Consider the following 23,868-nt stretch of genomic DNA (forward strand, 5'->3'; position numbering starts at 1 on the left):
CCAAAGAAGGCTACTGATTTTTCTGAAATTTTGGTGGTGCGTACTCCATTCAACAGAGAAATCGGTGCTGTGGAAGGAGATGCAGCAGAATTCAGCGCAAAAAAGACAGAAATACTAGCAACATGTTCAATTGCATTTGCCACCCTAAATGCATCGGTTTAAAATAATCAACCATCTAACCAACCTTAACAACTTAACACTGTACATTCCAGGGAAGTCCTGTTACTTTTGGTGAGATGCACAGATGAATCTTCATTTTAATAGTGGTGGTTTTTATTTTAAAATAGAGTGTGTTTCAGACTGCACTTATATTCAGTAACTTAACTTTTTCACTTGCCTCAAAGTGCTCTGCTCGGATCATGCCAACGGTCCTGAGAAGAGCTAATTACAGACTGTGATGGAGATAGAAGGCAGAGAACAGAAGGATATTTGCACAGCATTTTATAAAACTAGTCACTCCATGCTTATTCATGGAACCACTACAACAGATGTCTGGTAATCTCTTAAGTAATAGTATCTTAAGTCTGCCCACGCTGTTTTGCTGTTCACAGCTCCATCAGTTTGAAAAACTACCTCAAAATAACCTCTCTAAAACCTTACATGGGGAATAGTAATTGAAGGTTTCTATCAGATCTTGTCATACTGACTCCAGTTGCTCCCTACCATCTTTCTCATCTGGTGATTTTATATCACAACATACAGTTCTTACTGTATTTTTATTTACTGTATATTAATTTTATTAATTACTGTAGTATAACTGCAATAAAGAATAGTAAAATGCAAATTAACCAAAGCATTTGACAGTATGTGCTATAAGATCTTCAGATCAAGCATATGAGTTTTTTTAATTAAAACTCTGAAGTGCCAGGAAACCTAAAATGCTAACTCAATGAAAATTACATTAAATACATTTCGTTTACACAATTCTCTGTGGCCTCTCACATCCCTGAAGAATCCCACAGAAGCTGTGACATTACTGTATGACAGAGTAAGACAACAGAAACCATCTGACATGGCTTCAGGAGTCACCCAAAACAAAAATAATTACTTTAGGTTGGAAAAACCTTTAAGATTATCTTAAGTCCAACTATAAACCTAACACTGCCAAATATACCACTAAACCATGTTCCTAAGTGCCACGTCTACACATCTTTTAAATACCTCCAGGGATGGTGACTTAACCACTTGCCTGGGCAGCCTGTTCCAAGGCTTTGCCACCCCTTTGGTGAAGTAATTTTTCCTAACATCCAATCTAAACTTCTCCTGGCACAACTTGAGGCCATTTCCTCTTGTCCTCTCACTTGTTACTTGGGAGAGACTGACACCCACTTGCCTCCTTTCAGGTAGTTGTAGAGAGTGATAGTGTTCCCTCGCCCCAGCCTTCTTTTCTCCAGACTAAACAACCCCAGTTCCCTCAGCCGCTCCTTGTAAGACTTGTGCTCCAGACCCTTCACCAGCCCCGTTGCCCATCTCTGGACACGCTCCAGCACCTCAATGTCCCTCTCGTAGTGAGGGGCCCAAAACCGAACCCAGCATTCGAGGTGCAGCCTCACCAGTGCCGAGCACAGGGGAACAATCACCTCCCTTGTCCTGCTGGCCACACTGTCTCTGATATAAGCCAGGATGGTGTTGGCCTTCTCGGCCACCTGGGCACACTGCTGGCTCACATTCAGCCAGTTGTCAACCAGCACCCCCAGGTCCTTTGCTACTGGACAGCTTTCCAGCTGCCCTTCCCCAAGCCTGTAGCGTTGTGTGGGATTGTTGTGACCCAGCTGCAGGACCCAACACTTCTCCTTGTTGAAACTCATACAACTGGCCTTGGCCCATTAACCCAGCCTGTCACTTCTATAAGGAACTCCATACTTCTATTAGATACTTCCAAGCCAACAACAGCAGTGTACAAAATTTGGCTATTCCCATTGTGAATAAACTGTTCCAAATTTCTGTCATCTGTAAGTCCCTCCAACAGATATTCTATGGGTTTGGTTTTTTTCGGATTATAAACCCATTAATTACTCTGTTAAAATACTAAGAGCCTAATGCTACTGGATAGTTCTCCATTATAAGCATCCCCACAGCACGGCTCCTTCGTTTTGGGTCATCATTACCTACCTGCAAGTTTGAATCCATTGACAGGGGCTATACTAGCCATGCTTAGAGTTGCAATTGAATCTCTGTAATGACTCACTGAAAATTCATTCACTAGTTCTCTCATTATATGAGGAAATTTTCAGAGTTCTTAGAAACAAAATGTGTTTGGGATATACATTCGTGGACCAATTTTATGTCTTGTATCTCTACACAGAATACAGCATGAATCAAAATTATCAGATTTGGAATTTCTAAAAAATGAGACCAACTATATTAGGCAAAAGTGCTTTGAACAAATAGTTACAAGCAACACTTTTCACAATACTTTAAGTAGTGTCATGACAAGACGGGATTTGAGGAAAGTAAATGATTCTTACAGAAAATATCAAAAAATTAATTGTAAACATATAGTGTTGTTTTAAGAGTGACAATGGAACCTGTTTCAAAATATTAGAGATATCTTAATTACTTACTATACCTAATGAACTCTAGTTCACGAGGCTAATTCTTTAAAAGACATCATTGTCAAAATGTCAAGGCTTACTACGCCTTCACTTGTTGTTCTTCTCAACAGTCCTCCTTCTCATGAATCCGTTTTAGAAGCAAAGGAAAACGTGTCTTCTGCATTATGTGCGAGAAATGATTATGCAAGAATAGACAAAACAAGTATGTCTCAGAAAGGCTATCCATCCGAGGTATAAAACCACAAATCCAAAATGTTTTTTACATTAATGATATCACAATCCTTTTTAAAAGAGTAAAGATGTGATGCCTTAATATCATGTCCAAGCCCCAGGTTTTGTTAATTATGTTCTACCTACCTAAATGCCCCCTGCAGTTTCAATTAGACATGGTATTCTTCTTCACTTCCCGTCTTGATTATTGTGCACTGTTGCTAAGCGCTAGTTAACAGTTGCCACATTCACCCAAAGTTGGCTGCACTTCAGTGGTCATTCAAAGAATTAAATACAAAACATATGGTACAGAACGATACAAAGCATAAAAGCACTTTTAAAAACCACTCCAAAATGCTTAATATGAAAGATACTACAAAAGATTACACTGCTGAATGTAAAATCCTTAGTTCTACACCCACTTGAAATTTTCTAGAAACACTGAAAATTGCTAAGTTTTCATTCAATCCTTTTTTAAAGTTACTAATAAGATTTCCTAGAGCATGTTTTTGACGTTACACTGAGTCTAGTTTTACGCTGAATGAACAGCCCAGGATTTATAATATGATAGGCTGCAGGGTACAGAGTTTTTTTCCAGATTTCCCTTAAAAAATAGGTTTTTCCCTTATATCCCATTGCAAGTAACTAGTCTCCTAAATTACACTACCAACCTTTCTTCTTTCTTGTATCTGCAAAGTACTTTCAACACGACTTGTTGAACTGCCAAATATCAATGCCAATAGTTATGTGTTTAAGAAGACCTTGAACCAAACGTGCTTTTTTGAAACCTAGACAAACTTTTCACACGGATCACCCCTCCTTTCATCTGTGATGTCCCTGAGATCCTAAGAAACTTCCCATATTTTAATTATCCCAGTAAAAGCCCAGTGATCGGGTTGCCTATTACTGCTTATTTCCTTTAGTATTACATCCTGGGCTTAAAAACTGCCTTACTAAAAAATCAACGCTATTTCTGATAGTTACATTATCTACAGCCAAATCAAATTAATAAAAAGCCTGGTACATACATATTGTTTTTTATAACTACATCCTTTTTCTGTTAAACACCTTAGCCAAAAATTTGTTTTGCACGAACACTACCAATAAAAAACAAAAACATGCACTGTATTTGTTATCTGTATCAACAGATGTATAAATATACCTTCAGGGTTCAGAGACCAACCCTTTAAACAGGTAGGCAGATACTGAACATTATTCATTGACTTTCTAGAGCATTTTGTTAGAAATACTTGAGAATACATGAGAAAAAAATATGCATATGTTCAAAAACCAGAAGGAATAAATAAAGATTTCTTAACAGCTCTGACATCCCTCACACAATCCTTACTCCTTTGCAAAGAGATATTTTAAAAGTTAATCCACCAGCTCCACAAGTGTTTTTGTTGCACTCATAAGCAAATGCTTCAGGATAAGGCTTAATACTTTCAAATTTATTTTTTTTTTAATCCCACTAGCACCAATGTAATAAGTTTTTTCAATCAATAGAACACCCACCCTTGCTTTTCTTTGAAGGGCATATCCCTTAACAGAAACCAAACTTAAGTGTGCATTACAGTATTTAAAAGTGCATAAAGCTCTGGCTGTCCTCTCAGAGATCACATATATAACTATATCCACAACTGATATATGCACTCTCAGCTCTAAACAACAGTAATAATTATTTTTAAAAAATATATATTATGTTTCAGTTATTCCCAGTCAGGAAATAAAAGACAGCATTTTTTTCTTCAGCAGTCTTTAATTCCTATCTTTTAAAAAGCTCTTTATAACAAGGTATCAACGAAGTAGGAAGAATACAAAATATTATTTCAGCTATACTTTAAATATCATCCAGTGGAGAAGTTGTAAGAGTCACCAATTCAAAGACAGACAAATAGAAATGTGAAAAAAAAAAAGGTTGTATGTTGAGGGTATTTAAAGCAAATGTACTGACAAGCAGCAGACATGGGAAATGTTTTTCCATCAAGTAATTTAAAGTCTCCTGCACTTCAAACATCTCTGACCATCGATAATTCTTAAATTTCAGAATTCGGATAAATATTTGCAGGCTCGAGGCCTAAACAAACAGCTGCCCTTGGCCCACCTTCTGGGTCGGCTGAAATCCTATGGCTTAAACAAAGTTTTCATCTTCCGAAGGTGTCAGGAAGGCCTCGGGAAGCGCTGCGGGGACGGGCCGCGCCCGGCCGTACCTAGCCGCGGGCGCCCACCGTAAGCCTGCCAGCCGCCGCGCAGGGCCGGCGCTGGGTCCATCGAAGCCGGTCTTTTCCCCTCTACCCTCGCTTCCTAACGGCAAGCCAAACCTGCCGATCGGCCGTCAGCACCGCCGAGGAATCACGGAACGGCCGCCTGTCACAGGGCCGCGGCGGCAAGCCCGCCCTCGGCGCCCACCGGCGCGACCGTTACTGCCCCTTGGGCTGCCGCGTCCTCAGGGGACACCGCCGCCCCTCGGCGACAGGGACAGCCCCCCCCCCCGGCAAGAAGACCCGGCACCCTTTCCTTCCCTCCTCAAAACCAGCCCGCACATGGCCAGAAATGCCCCCCAAACACGCCCCCCGCCCCGGGCCGCCCACCGCCGGCGCTCGCCCGCTCAGGCGAAGGCTCCCCCGGGCGCGGAGGACGAGGCAGCTGAGCCCCCTGCCGGCGGCCGCCCGCACGGCAGCGCGGGGGAGCTCGCCGCCCGCCCGCTCTCCAGCAGAACCACCTGCACCCCTTGCGCCCACCCCGCCCGCCTGCCCCCGGCTCCCCGCGGCTTCGCTGCCTGCCTGCCGCCCGCCCACAGGGGCTGCTTTGCTGCCCCAGCCGCCCGGCCAGGGCGCCCCCGCCTTGCCCCGTCGGCGCGGGGTCATTTCCTACCCCGATCCAAAACGACGGTAACAAAGACCTGGCGCCCACCCGGGGGAAGGCACCCGCAGCCCGGCAGTGACACCGGCCGCGGCCAGCCGCGCCGCCGGCAGCCCGCAGCCCCCCGCCCCTGCCCCCGGTGCTGGCTCCGCGGGGTGACTGACGCCCAGCGAGCGGGACGCCGCTGCCGCCCCGCCGCCGCCCCGACCCGCTCGCTGCCTTTGTGCCCTCCCCAGAAACCGGCGAGAAGGCAAAGTGAAGCTCCGCGCCCCCCGCCACTCCCTTACCTTGCTGGGCAGAGAGAGAAGTTGAAAGGCCCTCCTTCCACCCGTCCCTCACTTTTTTTTAAATAACTTAAAATGCTATTTATTTGTTTTTATTCCCCGCCCCCCCCTTCCTCCTCCTCCCTCCCTCCCCTCACACCAAGCAACTGCGCTCGCCAGTCCCGCCCGGCGTCCTCGGTGCCACCGTCTCCCTCCGGGTCTCGGTCTCTCTCCGGCGGGAGGAGGGGAGGGGAGGCGAGGGGAGGGGAGGAGAATGGGGCGGACCCGCAGGTGCCGCCCCTCCTGCTCTGAGAGCGGGGAGGGAGCGGGGTCGGGGGGGCGGCGGGCGCGGGGAGGGGGCGGCGGCCGCTGGGGACCCGCACCCAGGTGAGGGGGTGTCCGGCGGGCGGCAGGGCTGAGGAGCCGCCTCCCCCTCCCCAGGGCAGCGGGGCCGCGTCGCGCCAAGGACTGAGGTGATGGCTCGGGAACGGGCGCTGGGGTGGCCACCGGTTAGTGGAGCGGGCAGGCGGAGGCCAGCGAGCTCTGGGACATGGCGGCCGGCGCTCGGCGAGGAGAGAGCGAGCTGGGGTGCTTCCAGCCTGAGAGGGAAGGGACGAGGCCCTGCACGGCGGGGAGCCAAGGACGAAGCTGGGAAGCATCAAAACCCTGTCAGAAATCACCGAGCGTGGCTCGGTGGCCAAATGGCCATCTGCACAACCCTGTGAGAGGTGGCCCTGCAGTACAGACCGGTCAGGCCTGTGGGCAGAGTTTAAAGTTTGAGGGGTTGCCTCATATTTTGGTTTAGGTTTAGTTAGAAGCGGAGCTAGTCCAGGAGCAGAAAAGTGGAAGCTGAAGGGGCTGAACACACTGGGAGGATGCTGGAGATGGACTGGAGAAGGGCACTGTGCACATACTTGTGTTGGAGGTTAAATTGAACAGGCTTCAGGCAAGGCAGGTAGAGGTGAGGGGGTCTGAGGGTGTTGGCGGGGATGGAAACAGAAGGATCTGGGACATTTAAAGCTGTAAACGGAGCCCAAGTTTGTGTGGGGAAGCAATGGGCTTGGATTCTTAGTGTGTCTAAAGATGGAGGTTGGGCTTAGCAGGAGTGTGAGAAGGAGACTAGAGATGCAGCAGGGCACGGTGAGGGTAAATATCCATTGAACTGAGGGAAAACGATTTTGCATTGTCTTCCTTTTACCTTTGATTAAGGTACCATATGAACTCTCTTCTCTCATTTTTCACTTAACTTTTCAAAGGGTTGTGTCTTTTTTTCTTCTCTTGGGACCATAAGGCTCAGTCTTATGCGGTGCCCTATCTTTGTGCCTCAACAGCTGAGAAAAAAGTGATAGTGACAAAAAGAGTGGTAGTGTTGTTTGTTTTCTTTGGCAGGAACCTGCTGCTGCATGACACCGAGAAAAAGAAGATGGCCAGTAGTTTTCTCACATCCTTTTCTTTTGTATTTGCTGGTTAAAATATTAAGTTCCAGCATCCTAGTGAGTATTCTTGTTACCAGAGATAACAAGACTTCCCATCAAAAGCTGGGAGGGGAAAAAACTGTCCCTATATCATGGAGAAAGCAGAGATGGCACAGCAATGGTGTGGCACTGCAGTAATGCTGCTCAGTCCAGAAATAAGAAACAGAGGTCTGTCTAATAGATAACATAGATGGTTTTGAACATTCAACAAGATTAGCCTTTTTCTGCTTTAATCACACTCTTTCTGATAGGTGCTAAAGAGGTTTTCACTATTGGTTCAGTTTGGGTTTACTAATTTGAGCAATGCTCTTTATGACATGTTGATTTGCACTTCATTTCACTGAATGGGATACGAAAGTGTAGTAATGGTGCGTGTGTCTGTGTAGATAAGTTAGAGACCAGAGGTTGGGGCATATCATTATGCAGTCTTCATAGCAAACTTGCCAGGAAGGAATCTTCAAGCCACCTCAGACTATGCAACACATATATAGAAAACATATACATTGCTGCCTTTTATGTATTCCATATGAATTTGTATTTCAGGATACAAACTTTCATGTCACAGTTGTTCTCAAAGTACCTCCCAAATAACGCTTTGCAACTAAATTTGTTCATTGGATACTTCAATTCTGAGATTATGTAATTTTTATGTGAATAGCTAAATCAGTTGGCTTTGACATGACTATTTACATACTTGAATTGCTAAAAGCTGGGCTGCAGCTGTGGATTATCTGAAGACAAGCTACCTCCATTAGCCTAACTATCTTGGTATCTGTGTATTTATAAAGTTGCTAATAACATGACCCTTCACAACAGATAGCTAAAAATTCAGCTGAGGCAGAATTTAAGAGACTTGCCAAGTCAGATCAGGCTTTAGGATCAAGTCCTAAAGCTTTGCCACTTTGCCTGTTCTAAGTTGTACGCTTACTTTTTCTGGGAACTTGGAAGTAGATAGCTGAAAAACAGTTCAGGCTGCCATTCTAGTATGTTTGTTGGTATGCTGTATATGTCAGCTATGCTGTTGATACTCTGCAGAATACAATGAAATTAAGCAATATCAGTGTCAGTCCTTTGAGGTAATGTTGACATGTGACCCTGCACAGATTTAGACAGTGACTTTATTATTACTGTTAAAAGTTCATAAGAGATTTGCAAGCATATCAAGGTGCCTGTAGAATACCTGCTATAGCATATGATAATTCTAACTTAGATTGCTTAATTATATCTAAAATGATCCCAGTAACTGCAGTCTAGATGTCCCTGGATGTTTCAAACTGTTTAATTTTACTTAAGAGTTATCTACTGAATGAGTGAGAATTATTCTGATAGCTTTAATGCAGTAACTTTTCTTATTTGGACTTATTTTTGTTTTGCTTTTTTGCAAAGGAAGAAATTAATTATATGTTTTCTTCTAACTTTCTATTTTGACTGTCAACATTTACAGCGTGTAGGGTGGTTTCATCTGTACCATCTGTGGGCCATATTGCACATCAGATGGCAGGATAAAATTTGTAACAAGAACATTTTGGGACATAAAAGTCTTTCAGGGTTTGAAGCTATGATACTTACAACAGAAATGTGCAGAGCTGCTCATGTATCTGAAACAGAAGACGCAGAATGCTAAAGCAGCTGCTGGAGTGAAATAAAGGAGAGACCACACAGTTTGGGGATGCATACAGGCATCAAGAACAAAAGAACGTTTGAGGGAACAAGAGAGTGCAACTTCACGCAGTGAGAAATTGGAGTCAATCATTAGGAATTACTGACAGCAGACATGCAGTCACACAGCAATTAGAGGCTCTCTTTGGGAAGCAAGGTCAATTAACACTGAGGTGAAGACGCAGCATCAGGAAAACACCTGGTTTAGCAAGCAGCATTTTCTGATACCTGACTAGGCAACACAGAAGAAAATTGTCATTCGTGGGTTGTGTTTTGGCCATTTTCATATTCACAAGGCAAGATACCATCATTTATGTTATCTTCTGTTATAAAAGACTGTGTGAGAACATAATATGACACTACAGTTTGTGCAAAGATTGCTGGGTCCCAGTGGAACTACGGAGGCTGGTAAGGATCCTTCAGTCCTGAGCCTTTGTAATGAATTGCGTTTCCCTCCTGCCTTTAAATAGCTCTTCACTTCCTTCATATTTTCTGGTTTTGAGAGTAATAGGAATATGATCCTTTTGGATATAGTATTCTAAATACTGTGCATAGTAGGAATTGACAGTTAGCCTCTTCCTAGCCATGAGGGCAAACTTCCCAAAAAATTTCAACCTTTTTTTTTCCCTGAAAGTGAAGGTCATCAGTTCATCTTAGATCATTCTCTAAACTAGAACTTGTGTTTTTGTCATGCCTGTTAGATTTAAATATTCACTGATAACTTGATGTATCCAACCTCTGAAATTAGGTTTCAAAAAACATAAATAAATAGTTGCACAAGGGAATTCTCTGCTTTAATTTCTTGTTATTCATGAGCGACTGATTTCATACACACCAAACCCAGTAATTTCTATCCTAGAAACATCAGTATGAATCTTTATTTGATCCTGCCTACCAAATCTTTGATATTAAACTTTGCCTGAATGAAGTGTTTGATTTCCACAGACCTGGTCTTGCCAATGTTAAAAGCTGATAGCAAACTTTGCTTTGACTTCTTTGTTGGGACTAAAGCGAACCTCACCATCCTGGTGGGTGATTCAGGTTTGAGCCTTCCAAATAACTTTCATCGTTCTGCATGAATCACCAATGGTCTTTTATAATTTATTATACCCTTGTCACTTTTTTTATTATGATGTGAAATATTCTTGCCCTAGTTGTAATACTGTAGAGTTGGATCAGGCCTATTTAACATCAAGGCATCTACGAAACGAGTACTATCCAAATACTTAAGAGATATTCCCTAAAAAACATTTATTCTACATGGATGAAACAAACAGGTGGGTAGGATGAAACAGGAAGCAGTGCTGGAGGTGGGGAGCTGATGTATAATTGTTTCTGAGATCTGACGCTCAGACACTGCTGTAATTCCAGTGTCACCATATCTAAGATTTCTTATCTTTATTCTTTTACTGAAATATTCTTAAAATACATATTTTGGCATCAGTGTTTTTAGCATTAGTATTTAGCACACCTACAAAAAAAATTGATAGTGCACAGCAAGATGAAAAAGAGTTTTTCTTACAACTAATAAGAACATACTTGTTTTATCTTTCTACTAGTCACTCCATAGAAATTGAGCACCTGATCAGCAGGCTTTCCTGGAAGTTCAGCAGTAGCACATAGTCAGTGGCACACATGCACCTTCTATTCCTCCTTGATTTTGCAGAATGACCGCTGTTATGAGATAATAATTTCACAAAAAGAAACAGATGGTTGTATAAATGTCCTGGATCTAATCACTAGAATCTCAATCGCCCTGACTGTAGAAACTATAGCCAGCTTTTCAATTTTTTTAGAACTTTCTATAAAATACTTGGTATTGCAGTGCCAACTCTTGTTTACAGGTTGGCAACTGTACTCCATCTATCATGCAAAGCACAGTAGGATGTCATTTCCTTTGCAAAGAAGCATGCCCTTAACAGCAGACTGTATCCCAGCAAAAGCGAAAATGCATTATCCCACCTAAATCAAAGGTCTTTGAACAGGAAGAACTTTGGCACCTGTATAACTGTGCTGCATGAGAGACTCTGTAACAGTGTTTCTCTTTATAATTTTCTACTTAACTTGTGAAACTCAATTTCGTTCCAGCTAAGGCAGTGCAAAAGAACTACCTACCCCTTTTCAGCACTATCAGAGCTACTGTGAAAAAGTTAGTTCCGTGTGAAGGAAAACTCTGTAAGCTAGCATTTATGAAAGCAGAGCCTCTACATAGTTTTTATGGGGTTTTTTCCTTGTATAAAATTTGATTTCATAATTCATTTTCAGAATTCACTAGTCTTCCATTGGAATCCTTTTTAGTAACTAGTCTGTGCATTACTTTAGACTGTGGCTGATTGAAATTAACTATACTGTATGAATTCAGGTTTTATGATTGAGCCTGGGTTTTATACATCATGAAATAAGCACAATCCATTTTGACCTTATTCAATAAGAAGACACATTCTAGTTTTTTACTATGCAACAAAATGTTACCAATACTCCATCATTTCTAAAAGAAAAATTAAAAGCATGGTAACTGATTGCTTTAAAAGATTCAAGAAGAGTTTTCTGATTTTAGTTGGATTTGTTCTCTTTAGCTAGAGTATAAAGAGTTTCCATGGATCTTTGAAAGCATGGGTAGGACATTCGTGAGCTTTGATGAGTGAATGGTAAATGTTTTTTAATTTCCAAATTTGCAATGCTTCCTGTAGCTGTTATTAGTAAGAGCAGCGAATCTCATCAGTTAGCATGTCAGTGCTGGCTGATGTTTGTTGGGATATTTATTCTGAACCCAGCTGGGGAATGGCAGTGAGTTCACTTCCTACTTTATTTTTGCTGCCTTTGTATTAAATAGTTGTTTGCTCTTCATAAGAGGTGCTGCTCGTGAGCTAGCAAGAATGTTAACAATAGCAGAGAAAATGGCCCTGAATCCATCCTGGAGTCAAGCCATAGAAATTGAGCATTTTAACGGTGAAAAATAGACATCTCACAATTGCAGTACCCATGGCCTTAGTGTAACGTTTGTCGCGCAAGGCATTTTTAGTGTTTTAAAAATTGCTTTACATGTTTCACTACCTAGCATCTATGGAGGTTTATCTATCTAGGGTATCAAACTTTCATCTTGGTTTGTGACTTTGTTTTGGTTTTGCCAGAAATCATAGATGCGTTTGAACTTTTGGGGTTTTAACAAATGGAAAATATTTTTGAGGTGAGGTGGATAAGACTACACAAGCCCTAACCATTCTTGGTTTTGTCACTGTTCCCTTTACACAGACAAAATTCCTACTTAAAGCAGCTTACAGTAAATTCCCCAGGCTTGTGTAGCTGCCAGAATTAACAGGCCCTCCCCTCTCAGTTTTCCTACTAGGTCCACACACATCATGGTACACCAGACTTTATCTGAATGAAAACCTTAGCTGCTAAGTGAAGTTAGTCCCTCATTCACTGTATCTTAACAGGCTCAAGTGCTGTCAATAGCAATCTCTTGGTCTTGCAGAGGCAAATCTCTGAGCCTACAGAGCTATCTGCTCCCATATTTATAAATACCCCATCTTCTCCAAAAGAATTTACGGAGGTATGTGAATACAGGGATGGCTTGGCTCAGTTCTCTCTAAGCATGGAAAGAAAATAGGTGTAATGTGGGGTGTGACCTGCCAGCTGGCTTTCCCACAGTAAGGGTTACCCACAGAGCTTCAGAAACATGTCTAACAGCCACCACGCCTCTCTTGGGCATCTTCTAGGGTCTTGGCGTTGAGCTGTCTTAACCTGCACTCTGCAGGTGTGCAGACACAGAACATTTTAGCTACTCATCTCCCAGCTGTTTCTCCTGTTTCTCAAAGAAAAGGGGAAAAAAAAAACCCACCACAACAAGTTACGTGCTGTAGTATCTATATGCCTGCAAACCTCCTTGCAAAAATAAATTTGTATATGAATTATAATGTATTAATTACACTTTTATCTAACTACCCCTCTTCTTTCTCATTGTGTAACTTTCCTGGGAGATTAATTGAGCTTCATGCCTTGTAAAGCTACTAGTTTTAACACTGAGTTACATCCATCTGGGTGTCAGGGAAGTTTTGTCAAGATTAGTATCATTTGCTGTCTTTCACTATATTACCATCTCTTAAGCTCATGGTACTACCAAATGCACAGTGAGTTTGCTAAGACCCTGCTGTACAGCTTTTGCATTTCTGTGGGTCTTCTGGTGGCATCAATGAAAGGGAATCAGTGGAGGGGCCCTGCTTGCATTTTGAAAGCAGTCTGGGATGAGATTTGTGCTTGGGTTTGTCAGCAGGGAAAACTGTGGCGCTAATCCCTGCATAGCTCCACCTTGGAACCTGTGACAGCCAATATATAGCTCCCAGTCTCAGCTTGGTTAGGGTTGGATCCTCATGACTGCAACATGAGGTTTCAGGTCATGTTATTTATATACTGGCTTTTTTGTACAGGTTTCTTGGTACCTCCTGCCAGTTAAACAGGATTATGACTGCTGTCAGGAGGCAAGGAAACCTGCCAGCTTGCACTGCTGGTTAGAAACAGTTCCAAAACCAGCTGCTGTCCAGTCAGCCAAAAAGAGGAAGAAAATCCTGCGGGCTACAAAAATTTGACTCTATTAATGCTGTGGATTATTTTTAACATAAAAATAGTTATTCTCTATTCATTTCCGTTATTATTTTATTATATAGAATGGTCCATGTCCCAGCAGCTCCAGAGAAAGGGTAGGTCCACGTTATGCAAAACAAACCCCTCTGGGTTTTCTAGTTTGTTTACAAGAGTTTTTCTTCATCTGAAATAACAAAAAGGCAGCTAAGTCTTTGTTTGCTCGTGAGGCTTAGCAATCTATGGACTTGACATAAAATACTAGACCACATATACTGGATTTCTGCTTCCAGAGCAGTAGTGTTTTCAGATCAGTAATCTTACATGTATGGTATCTCCGCCCTCCTTTGCTTTCTTTTTTTGTGTTGTTTTCCCATAGCCCTTGAGGAAGGTTTTTCCTTATAGGTAAATTCAGTTCTATGTAACATTCTTTAGTTGAAAGTCAGAAGATTCCTCTTGGGTTGTGGCACCCCAAAATTAAAATAAGGCATACTGCTGTCTGTCTCAGCAGGAACCTCTTCAAGAGACCACCTGAAAGTATTTTCCTAAACTACCAAGTGTGCTGTGTCTTACAGATGGTGTGGTGTGGTGGGAACTTCTAGCGTTGCCAGACTTCTGTACTCTTGATGCTTGGGTCCTGTCTACATCTGCTGTGATCATCAGCCCCAGGAACTTGAACATTATGCAAAAGTAAACTGCAAAATCACAAGACACTGAACTTCTTAACTCTGAATGAAGTTGAGGGTAGGAGGAAAAGCATTTCACTTGTGAGTGGAAGACTTGATGATGGAGTCCAGTGCTGTTGGCAAGTCAGAGCTGAAAGCAGATAGATCCGGTTTATAAATGGTTTATATGGAATGGTTTATAAATTCCTTCAAGAGATACTACTAGAGTGGAACAAGAAATTACTAAAACTGGCATGAGAAGATGGACATGAAATGGCGACAGGTGAACACAATGATCATTAAAGTGCTGGTCAAAACAGAGCCTACTTTGACTTCATCAAACACTTCAACTACCTGTTCATTTAACTGCCCACTGACTGGGAGAACAATGTTGCTACTCAAATCTTATCTGGTTTCACTGGAGAGGAGTTGCTGAGCAACCAGTTAGACCAAGAGCACGCTGAAGAATGTAAATGCCCCCTCCCTGCAAAGAAGTTTGTCCTTCATCACACCACCATCAAGCATACTGCCTTCTCCTGTAAACACCAGTTGTCACATACCTATTGGAGAAAAAGAAGGGAAATTCCACCATGACGTTAGGAAAAAAAGCCTTTCAAGCACTGGTTGCCCAGAGGGACTGAGGAATCTCCATCCCTGGGCATATTTGCAACTTGACTGGAAAAGACCCTGAGTAGCATGTGGTAACTCAGCCCCATTCTGAGCAGGGAGCTACAGAAGGTGCTCTCCAGCAGTCTCTTTTTCTATCATCAGTGAGCAACTGTGCTCAGTAAAAAAGAATGGACATTTTTAGGTACTTTTAACTTCCCAGTAACATAGGCTGTGTTGCTGTAGCTAACATGAAAAAAATAATACAGCGGTGAGATGTTAAAACACACGTAGTTGCATACACATAAATCTGCACACAGAGACACATGCAAGTGTTGACATTAGCTCCTCTGCAGGAAAGCAGGCCAACAGCAAAATATAAGGGTGCAGGGAGGGGTGCTTGAGGTTGAGGAAACCCGTGGAAAAAACATGAGTTCTTGTTCTTGCCAGATTTTGTTTCTGAGATGCTTGAATTGAGCCCTTATAGCAAACTGAGCAAGAGCTCTGAATTAATGGAAGGTAATACAGCCAGCATTGAGAGATGGTTGCACACAACTTATATACATGCAAAACCCCTTCCTTCTGCGCCTCCAAAAAGTGCCAGAGGGCCAAAATACATTCTCTCTCCTGAATGGGGGAAGCTCCACGAAATCACTGTTGGAACTAGATGATCTTTAAGGTCCCTTCCAACCCAAACCATTCTATGATTCAAGCTGGCATTTTCAGTAGTCCAGTAAAATAAATGGTCTTGCATTTATCCTCAGAAATGTGTAAGGTTTTCCTGTTTAGGATAACTCTGCTAGGGACATAATTTTGTCCCCAGTCACAAGGGAGAAGCACACAAACCTTGACCTCAAAGGTATTTACTTCCATCAATGAGAAAAACTCAGGTATATTGATTGGTTTCTGTCCCAGGAAAGTACTACCTGGTAACTATCAGAAATCAATCTTTCAGATATAAAAAGCTCTGTTTTCACAAACTCCATCATTCTGGTAGCTATGTTACACCATTTTCTTGTCTATAAGGGAGGTCCCTGGAGCATTAGGAACTCCCTCTCATGTGCTCTGAGTCTAACACAGAAAAATGACACCGACATCTCCCTCACTGATGTGGCAACATCCTATTTGACCTGAGCCTAGGAGAACTAGACTCAGCATTTCAGCATAATGGCAAGATGAGTGCTAAATCCCAAAATACTGTAACTTCATTAACCCGACTCAAGACTCTCCTGCCTGTACATCTAAAGATTACATTACCCCTTTAGGTCCCCTTTTAGTGGGAGTTTCTGTTTCTCTGGGAGCTGCTGTGCCTTTTTTCTGAGTCTTCCAGAGCCACTGCTTCAAAGTATGGTTTCCCATCTTACTACTGCAGCCTTTATTCCCTGTTCTTAGATACATAGCTTCATGTTACCTGTAATAAAGTAGTATATTATATGCTTGTTTTCTGTTTACCACCTGATTACATCAGTGACCTTATTTTAATTTTTGTTCCTCTGGTCTGTTGCAATACAATGAGTTTATGTTTTCTTCTGTATCACAGATCAAAATGGAAAATAGCCAGGAGACAATCTGGGTGGAGCTCCACTAGTTAACACCCCTGAACAATGAATGATACTGAACAATGATTGTTTAGCATTGAGACTAACAACTGAGTTAACCGCTGGATTTTGAACTATCTACCTGGTACATTAATTTGCTATAACCTCGTGATCAAAGAACTGTGCAAAACTAAAGCCTTTATACTTTATACAAAACTAAAGCATTTATAGCAGTTTTATATGAAAATAACTGCCTTTATGAATTAAGGTCTTACTCTTCTGAAAAAGTTACGAGATTACCTCAGCAAAATCAACTTTCTGCAAATCCAGGTCAGTTGATATAAATAACGTAATACTTTTAAATTTTTCTTTTATTAACACAGTTGTTTTGGGCAGCATGCGTTTCAGGCTATGGACTTCCATGAGACCCTTAGCCAGAAGAATCCAGGCAATGTCAGGCTACGGGCTGGACAGAAGCTCACAGCCCAAATTGCCTAGGTTGTTCTGTATACCTTTTAAAATACTGTTCCAACATGAAACTCTTTCCCACCCCCTGGAGATCCCCTGGACTTCCAGTTCTTCTGAAAGTGATTTTTCGTGACTCAAAGCACTCTTCTGTCAGTTCTTAGAAAGTTCTGGGATGCTAGCAATACACATTTTCTGATGTTAAGATGTCTAGTGTCAGTGGCTGTTGTTTAGAGCCTTGTGAGGCACCTACCATCTCCTCCGCAGCAGTGACACCATTTGCTTTTTTTCCCCAAATGCAGAACTGGGGTATTTATTGAAATTCCTAAAATAAGCCCACGGCCAACCGTTGTTCATCTTATGGTTTATATTGTTCATAGGCAAAAATCCCAGGCAACCTTGAGTCAAAACTGAGTCTTAACAAATCCCCTTCCAAGTGTTCCCTAACTAGAGCAGTTAGGTTGGATGAAGCTTCTCACATGCCTACAGCACTGATGGCACTTCTACCGTTCCTGGACAGCAACTGATACATGATTAAAATCGCTTTGTTCCTATAGTTTTAGAGCTGCGTTCAACTGAAACAGCTATCACCCGTATTCCTGCTGCTCTCCATCCCTGCAGCATCCTTAACGCTTCTTGGTCCTACACGGCAGCAGCCTCTCCTGGCTGCCCAGGAGGCAGCCCTGCTCCTGGGGGACGCTCGTCCTTCTCTCCTGGACTCCGGGGAAACCTTCGCCCACCCTCCAGAGGGTTTCGTATCCGAGCAGCACAGCCCGGCGGGGGGTCACGCTGCAGCGTTCCTACAGCGCTCCAAGGGGCGGCCCCTGGGAGCCGGGGCGATCCCTCGGCGGTGGCCCGCCGCCCGGCATCCCGGGCGAGCGGGACGGGGTCGTCAGGGATTCACTTCCATGCACAGGCAGCGCCAGGGCCGTCACCCTCCCACGAAACCTTTGCGCCTAAAAACATATTTTCCCTTTCACATACAGAATGTTTTTAAAATAGATTTTCGGAGCTGCCCACAAGCGTCAGTGCCCCACACGGATACACACCAGCACGGGCCGAGCACCCCGCCGCGGGCCCCGCGCAGCCGCAGTGCCGCCTAGCGGCGCCTCGCCGCGCCGCGCCGCCCGGCCCCGCGCTGCGGCCTGGGGAGCGGGGGGTGCCGTGCTGCCCCGCTGCCCCCGCTGCCCCGCTGCCCCCGCTGCCGGCTGCTGCAGCACCCGGAGACCCGCCTGCCCGTGCGGCCGTGCGGCCGGCTGCCCGCGTCGCCAGGCTGCGGGCGGCTGTGGCTGCTCCGCGGAGCTGAGTCTCCCCGGGCGCCCCGAGGCCCAGCCGGGGGTGAGACCCCCGGCATTACTGGCAGCGCGTTTCGCTCCCCCGCAGGAGCTGGCAGCGCTCACCCCCTCGGGGTGCACGCAAGCGTGTGCGAGCGCGGCAGGAGCGACCTGGCCGCGGCTTGTGGCTGTCCTGGGTCCTCTGCCCGGGGCAGTGCGTGTGTGCCAGCCCTCCCCTGCTGCCAACTGCAAATTTATCATCTGCCCCCCAGTTATAGACCCCTCTCTGGGGGCACTGCTGTAAAATTTAAGCAGTTCTTGTTTTCTCCTCTACTACACAGATAAGTAACCATTTTGCTTTCTGTTTAGACCCTCAAATTGCTAGTTTCTTCCTCCCCTGTCCGGGCCAGCGCTGGTAAATGTCTAATGGCTGATGGCCCGCAGGTGAAATCTCTGCCCTGCTGGAGAATGTGACAGCGATCCACATCATTTCTAGTCAAAGTCCCACATCATTCAAGTCAAAGTATGCCATAAATACAGCAGCAGCAAATGCTGCCTGAGGAGATACCGTGAACCTGGCAGTGGAAAGGGCCTGTTGCACATCTGGGAGAACACCTCTTCCCCTGAGATCTCTCCAGAGGATACAACACTGAGATGTCCAGCTAGAGCTCATTTTTGATAGCTGCCAGTATGCTAAGGCCAGTCCATGGAAGAAATGCAGGTTTAACCTCACTTCACCAAATGTCTGCCTGAAATAAAGTGAGCTTGACAGCACACGCGGGTGTGTGAGCACACCCCGTTCAGGATAGGGTGGAACCAGGATGTTGCCTGCCTGAGAATGCAAGGCTGCCACTTGGCAAAGCACACAACCCCTGGCAATGTGCCCAGAAAACCAGAGCACCCCACAAAAGAAATCAAACAAACAAAAAGAATGCAAGGAGAAAAGAGCTCTCAGACTGGCTTCCTTGCTTGGGCCAAAGGCAGCTTATTTAATTTTTTTTTACCTTGTAGTCCTCCTCTAAGCAACACCCAAAAACAGAGGAGGCCCTGCCTGCCTACCATACTCCCCTGTGGCCACATCTAGGACAGTCCACTCACCACCCCCAAATCACTCTTTTTTTTTTTTTTTTCTTTTCTGATAAGAGATCATTTAGGCTCAAACAAAGGGAACTCTGCCCTCAAGCTGCCAACATACCCGCTTTGGATAAAGACCTGCTTAGTCTCCTCAGGAAGCAGCAGAACCCTATTGCACCAGCCCATCCGTTCCTGTCACTAGGCTTCTTGTAGTCACGCTTCAAAGCTTTGCCCCTGCACCACTCCAGTCTCTTTGGGGTCCACCCTACAATATCTGCGTGGAAATGACACTGTAAACTCCATCATGATGTACGCTGCCAACATGTGTCCAGCTCCTCAGCTGGGCCCAGGCTGGAATTTGGCAGACAGGGCTAGGGAAATACAAAGGATACACGTGGCTCATAGCTTTCCTCTTTACTGGTAGAAACCCGGCTCTGGCCCTGTGATCGTCTCACATTGCTTTACCATCTTCAGCATACGAAGATGGAGGTAAAAGGTGGATGCAAAAGATGAGGTAAAAAGCAGAACGTGCAAGAGGCAAAGTGAAGTAGGGAGCCAGGAACGGCTGCAATACAGAGGTTAAAGAGGCCTGACCTGAATCACTGGTTAAAGGACACCAGTGACTGGCAACAGCAACCTAGAGATGAAAAAATGGCAAGAAATTGAGAACCGGCTGATGAAACTTGTTCTGATAGTATCAGAACAAGGCCAAGACCCACCTGCACAAAGTTAGCATTGTTTTGAACAGAATTCAGCTAAAATAGTGATTTTTTTAATCAAAATGTTTTAGAGTATGTGATTGCAGGTTTCTGATCTGATACTAGAAGTCCTAAAGCCAAATTTACTCTGTCCCCAAACTACAGCTTCTTAAAATATCGTGAATTTTTTCTTTGCATATTTCTCATCTGACTGGTGGTCTGGCACTATTTAGGTTATACAATTCAATAGTATAGCCATTGCCTGAGGTGACTAGATTTTCAAGGAAGTGTTTCATGTAGGATCTAGATGCAGGCTTTGAACATGAAAAACAGTCTGCATCGAGCTACTTGGTCACACCAATTAGGATCATTCACAAATGCAGTTATGGCACAATATTTAAGCTGCTTTTTTAGAAACAAAATCCAAAAATGAAAATTTAGAAGTACTTGAAAAGTTAAAGGAAGAAAAAAAGGGTGAAGGCACTACTTTTTTTTCCCTTCAGCAGGAGAGCTTTTCCAGTAACACACACAAAACAAACAATTAACCTTTATATTGCACTTTTCAGCTACATATTTTATATTTTACAAAAGTGCTCAAGTATCACTGTCAGAAAAACTGAGTCAAACCCAGTGGAATGACTTGCTGCGGCTCTGCCAAAGAGGCAAAAGCAGAATTAAATGCTATTAACTGTCTTGTCTCCTGATTCTCTGCACTGACTCTCACTTCTGTAAACTATATTATCTGTACTGAGACAGAAAGGTGAAAAAAATGCTCTCTATGTGCTTTAGACCCTAGTCAGGATCAAAACATATTACTGCATTAATCAAATGGCACTGCATAAATCAAACACACCATTCTTCTTTAAAAGTTATCTTTAGCATTTTTAAACCATGTAATAAATTTATATTTGACAGAGCCTTTAAAAATATTCTTTGTAATAGTTTATATACTGGAGACATTTGTTTATAAAGTAAAAGACATTTTTGCTCAAAGGGTTCTGCATGTTCTGATCAGCTTGGGGAAATCTCAGGAACATTGGGGAAGGCTCCCTTTGGTCTTGTAAATGCCAACATGAGTAACTACTGTAAGTTGTAGCTACAAGGTATTCCTTCCTGGTATACACTTCCAGACCACCAAAGTTTTTTAACTTCAAATCCTTACACCTGTGTTGTGTTGGTTGTTTTTTTCCCCTAGAAACAACACATACTCAGTGCTGTGGAAGTTAAATGTATATATATATGTATATATAAAACTGTAAGTTTGATGTGTATCATTAAACATTTATGTGATTTAGTAAGGCAACACATTTCCTGACAACTAAGAAACTGTGGACATTTCAGAGGGCATTGCTGAACTGTTCAGATGGCCTGAACCTGAAGATTTATTAGTGTGTGGTTTATCCACTGTGCACCCCAAAATTACAGCATGAAGAAGCTCGTTTCTCAAGAAGGACTTTGCAACATCGTTGCAGCATACCAGAGTTACTTTTGTTCCATAATCAATGGGACAAAAACGCTCTAACTAGAAAATGTTTGTAATATTTCACAATGTGTAGTGCAAATAGCAGATCTCTGAAGTGTCAAGTTGGCTTAGTTGGAAGACATTTAAGCCTCAGGACTTGGTCTCAGGTCCACTGTTGACACTAGCAAATGCTTTGAAGGTAGGGAAAGGAGTGCCTTATTGTTATAATTGCTGTCCTTTGGCTGAAATACTTCAAGGACTTACATTTTCTTCTGCTGAGAGCTGTTTATCCCAACGTAAATGTAGATACAAACAAATAGAAGATAGCTGGTGTTTTCAAAGCCTGAATGTCTATCCCTGCTTCCCCAGTTTGGCTCTCAAACTATAGAGGCCAAGCCTTTCCAGTTCCAAACAATCATTACTTCACCCAGTTGGAAGCCACTCGGGATTTGTTTGGGGTTTTTTAATGCCATTCCCATAGTTTAGAAGTATTGGAAAAAAATTAATCTACCCTGTCACTTGCCAGGAGGATGGCCAATAACTTTTAGATAAGTGTGAACTGAGTCCCTGTTGAAATCAGCAACCCTGAACTACAGCTGACAGGTCGAGTAAGGACAGAGTCTTACTCCAAGGGGCTTTATCTGTGGGATGGCCACTGCTCAAAGGTGTGAATTCATGCTGAGAGTCCATCCTGCAGCTAAAGACAACCTAATGTCAAGGACAGCTCGGGCTTTTCAGTGTTTTGGGGTTATTTGGATATTGGTATAAAATGTATGATCTAAAAATCACCTAACACACTAGCTCATAAAAGATTTGTTTTATGAAGCATGTCTAGCTGTCTGATATGAAACAATCAGGAAACAAAGATCTATACTACTGATGTTAAATATTCAAGGCAGTCGGGTCGTGCTGCTGGAATGTGGCTTTCTTCCCCTTAAATCTGAAGACCTTCAGCTATGTGTTATAAGGAAAGTCTGTGGCATTCTCAGCACCAATGGTAATGTCAGGAGAAGCCTGGACACTGCCGTGGCTCATAACCTCCTGCTGCTGAAAGATGTTTGTAGCTCCTGGCAGTCTCCTATTGATACCAGCTATCTAGTGACAGTTGTCATTTAGCAAAATCTAGTGCTGTGCTGGCGATGCAATAGCAAATGCATAGCTGAATTTCCCTTGGTGTTTCTCTTCCCTCATTAATGGTCTCATACACCTCTGAGGCCACCATTGCTACATATTTTTTCAGTTCATTCTTTCTTGCAAGGAGAAGCTTACCTTTTCATTTATAAGCTAACTCTTTTCAACAGTAATAACAGGACAAAAGCTTTTACTGGAAAAGAACAAAGAGTTAATTTTTTTCCAGCTGGCCCCAACTGACCCCTCGTTCCCACTGCCTTTGAAATTACTGGAGTTTGCTTAGCCTGAAAAATTACAGCTATAAGAAAAGTTATGCTTCACTGATCTATTTTAAAAAGGAACAGCAGAATTTTAAAAATAGAATCCTCATTTTTTTTCTGACTGTGGCATCTCCAACCCAAGTATGTTGATGCAATTTCCAAAGCACTAAGAAATGTCTTAGGTCACATTTGAGTCAGGTCAGCCAAATCCAGGATCAGTGAAAAAATGAGTTGTTCATCTGGTCTGGAATGAGATCTTTCTTCCCATCATTCTTAGTTATAAAGATATCTTTTGTGTGGTTGAAGCTAAATTTAATCCCAGGCTGAGTGTATTTGTGTACTATCTATGCGTGTTTTATGCATCAGCAGCACACTGCGTTACTAGTAGTCTGCACACACAATTAGGGCTTTATAATCTTTGAAGTTCGTTAATACAAAGATTTATATATTGGCAGCAATAAAAGTCTGGAAAGTAATAGGAATAGATGTTTTAGAGCTACAGTCTGACTCTCCTTTGACTTGTGTGGCTTGGCTCCATTGTCTTCAGTGCAGTTAATCCTCACCCTGATTTGCGCACCAGAAGAAGAGAAGAAAATCCATCCCTGAATGTATGCCTAGGGACACCTGCTTTTATAGAGCTTGCTTTTCTTTCAGACCATAGTCCTGCACAGGGGAAAGCACCGAAAGAGAGAGCAGACTCTGACATGGGAATTAAACCGTACAGCACGCTTCTTCCAGCGAACAGCTCACAGCAGCATCTTCAAGAGCGGGACTGAGCCTGGCTGTGGCAACCAACGCCCGAAGGGGTGAGCCTGGCCCTGATCTGCAGCTCCCAAAGGGGCCCATTTGCCTGGGGGGCTCCTGCCTGCTCGCTGGTGATGCTCCACCAGGCAGGCAGGAGGGAGGTCATGCCTGGGCTCAAGAGTGAAGGTCACGTTCAGAGAAGTGTGGATTGAATAAAGGAAACGGTAAGGTGAAAACATGCTGATTTAATATGTATGTTACTATTTTGTAAAGACCCATCTTACAGGCTGTTTCTTTCTTTGCCAAAGCATTCAAATACTTCGATAGGATTTAGAGGTAAAATGAGTTG

General features: G+C 43.4%; 1 protein-coding gene and 1 long non-coding RNA gene across 4 annotated transcripts in view; one reads left to right on the forward strand and one right to left on the reverse strand.

Annotated features, from left to right (window-relative positions):
• The window catches only part of GREB1L (GREB1 like retinoic acid receptor coactivator), a 144,599-nt gene extending 138,482 nt beyond the window's left edge, over window positions 1–6,117 (reverse strand). For 2 of the 3 annotated variants that reach the window (XM_037380176.1, XM_037380174.1), the window contains exon 1: window positions 5,915–6,006. The gene's annotated coding sequence lies outside the window, so the exon portion shown is untranslated. Of the gene's footprint in view, window positions 1–5,914; window positions 6,007–6,050 lie in introns of those variants that run through there. The other variant, XM_037380175.1, reaches the window with a different exon arrangement.
• Window positions 6,118–6,238: 121 nt separating this feature from the next.
• Window positions 6,239–16,622, forward strand: LOC119145456. Its single transcript, XR_005103414.1, has 2 exons — window positions 6,239–6,363; window positions 14,178–16,622. It is a non-coding gene; the product is annotated as an uncharacterized LOC119145456 (long non-coding RNA).
• The last annotated feature ends 7,246 nt before the right edge of the window (window positions 16,623–23,868 follow it).

This window comes from Falco rusticolus, chromosome 3 (assembly GCF_015220075.1).
Source record: "Falco rusticolus isolate bFalRus1 chromosome 3, bFalRus1.pri, whole genome shotgun sequence".
NCBI lineage: Eukaryota > Metazoa > Chordata > Aves > Falconiformes > Falconidae > Falco > Falco rusticolus.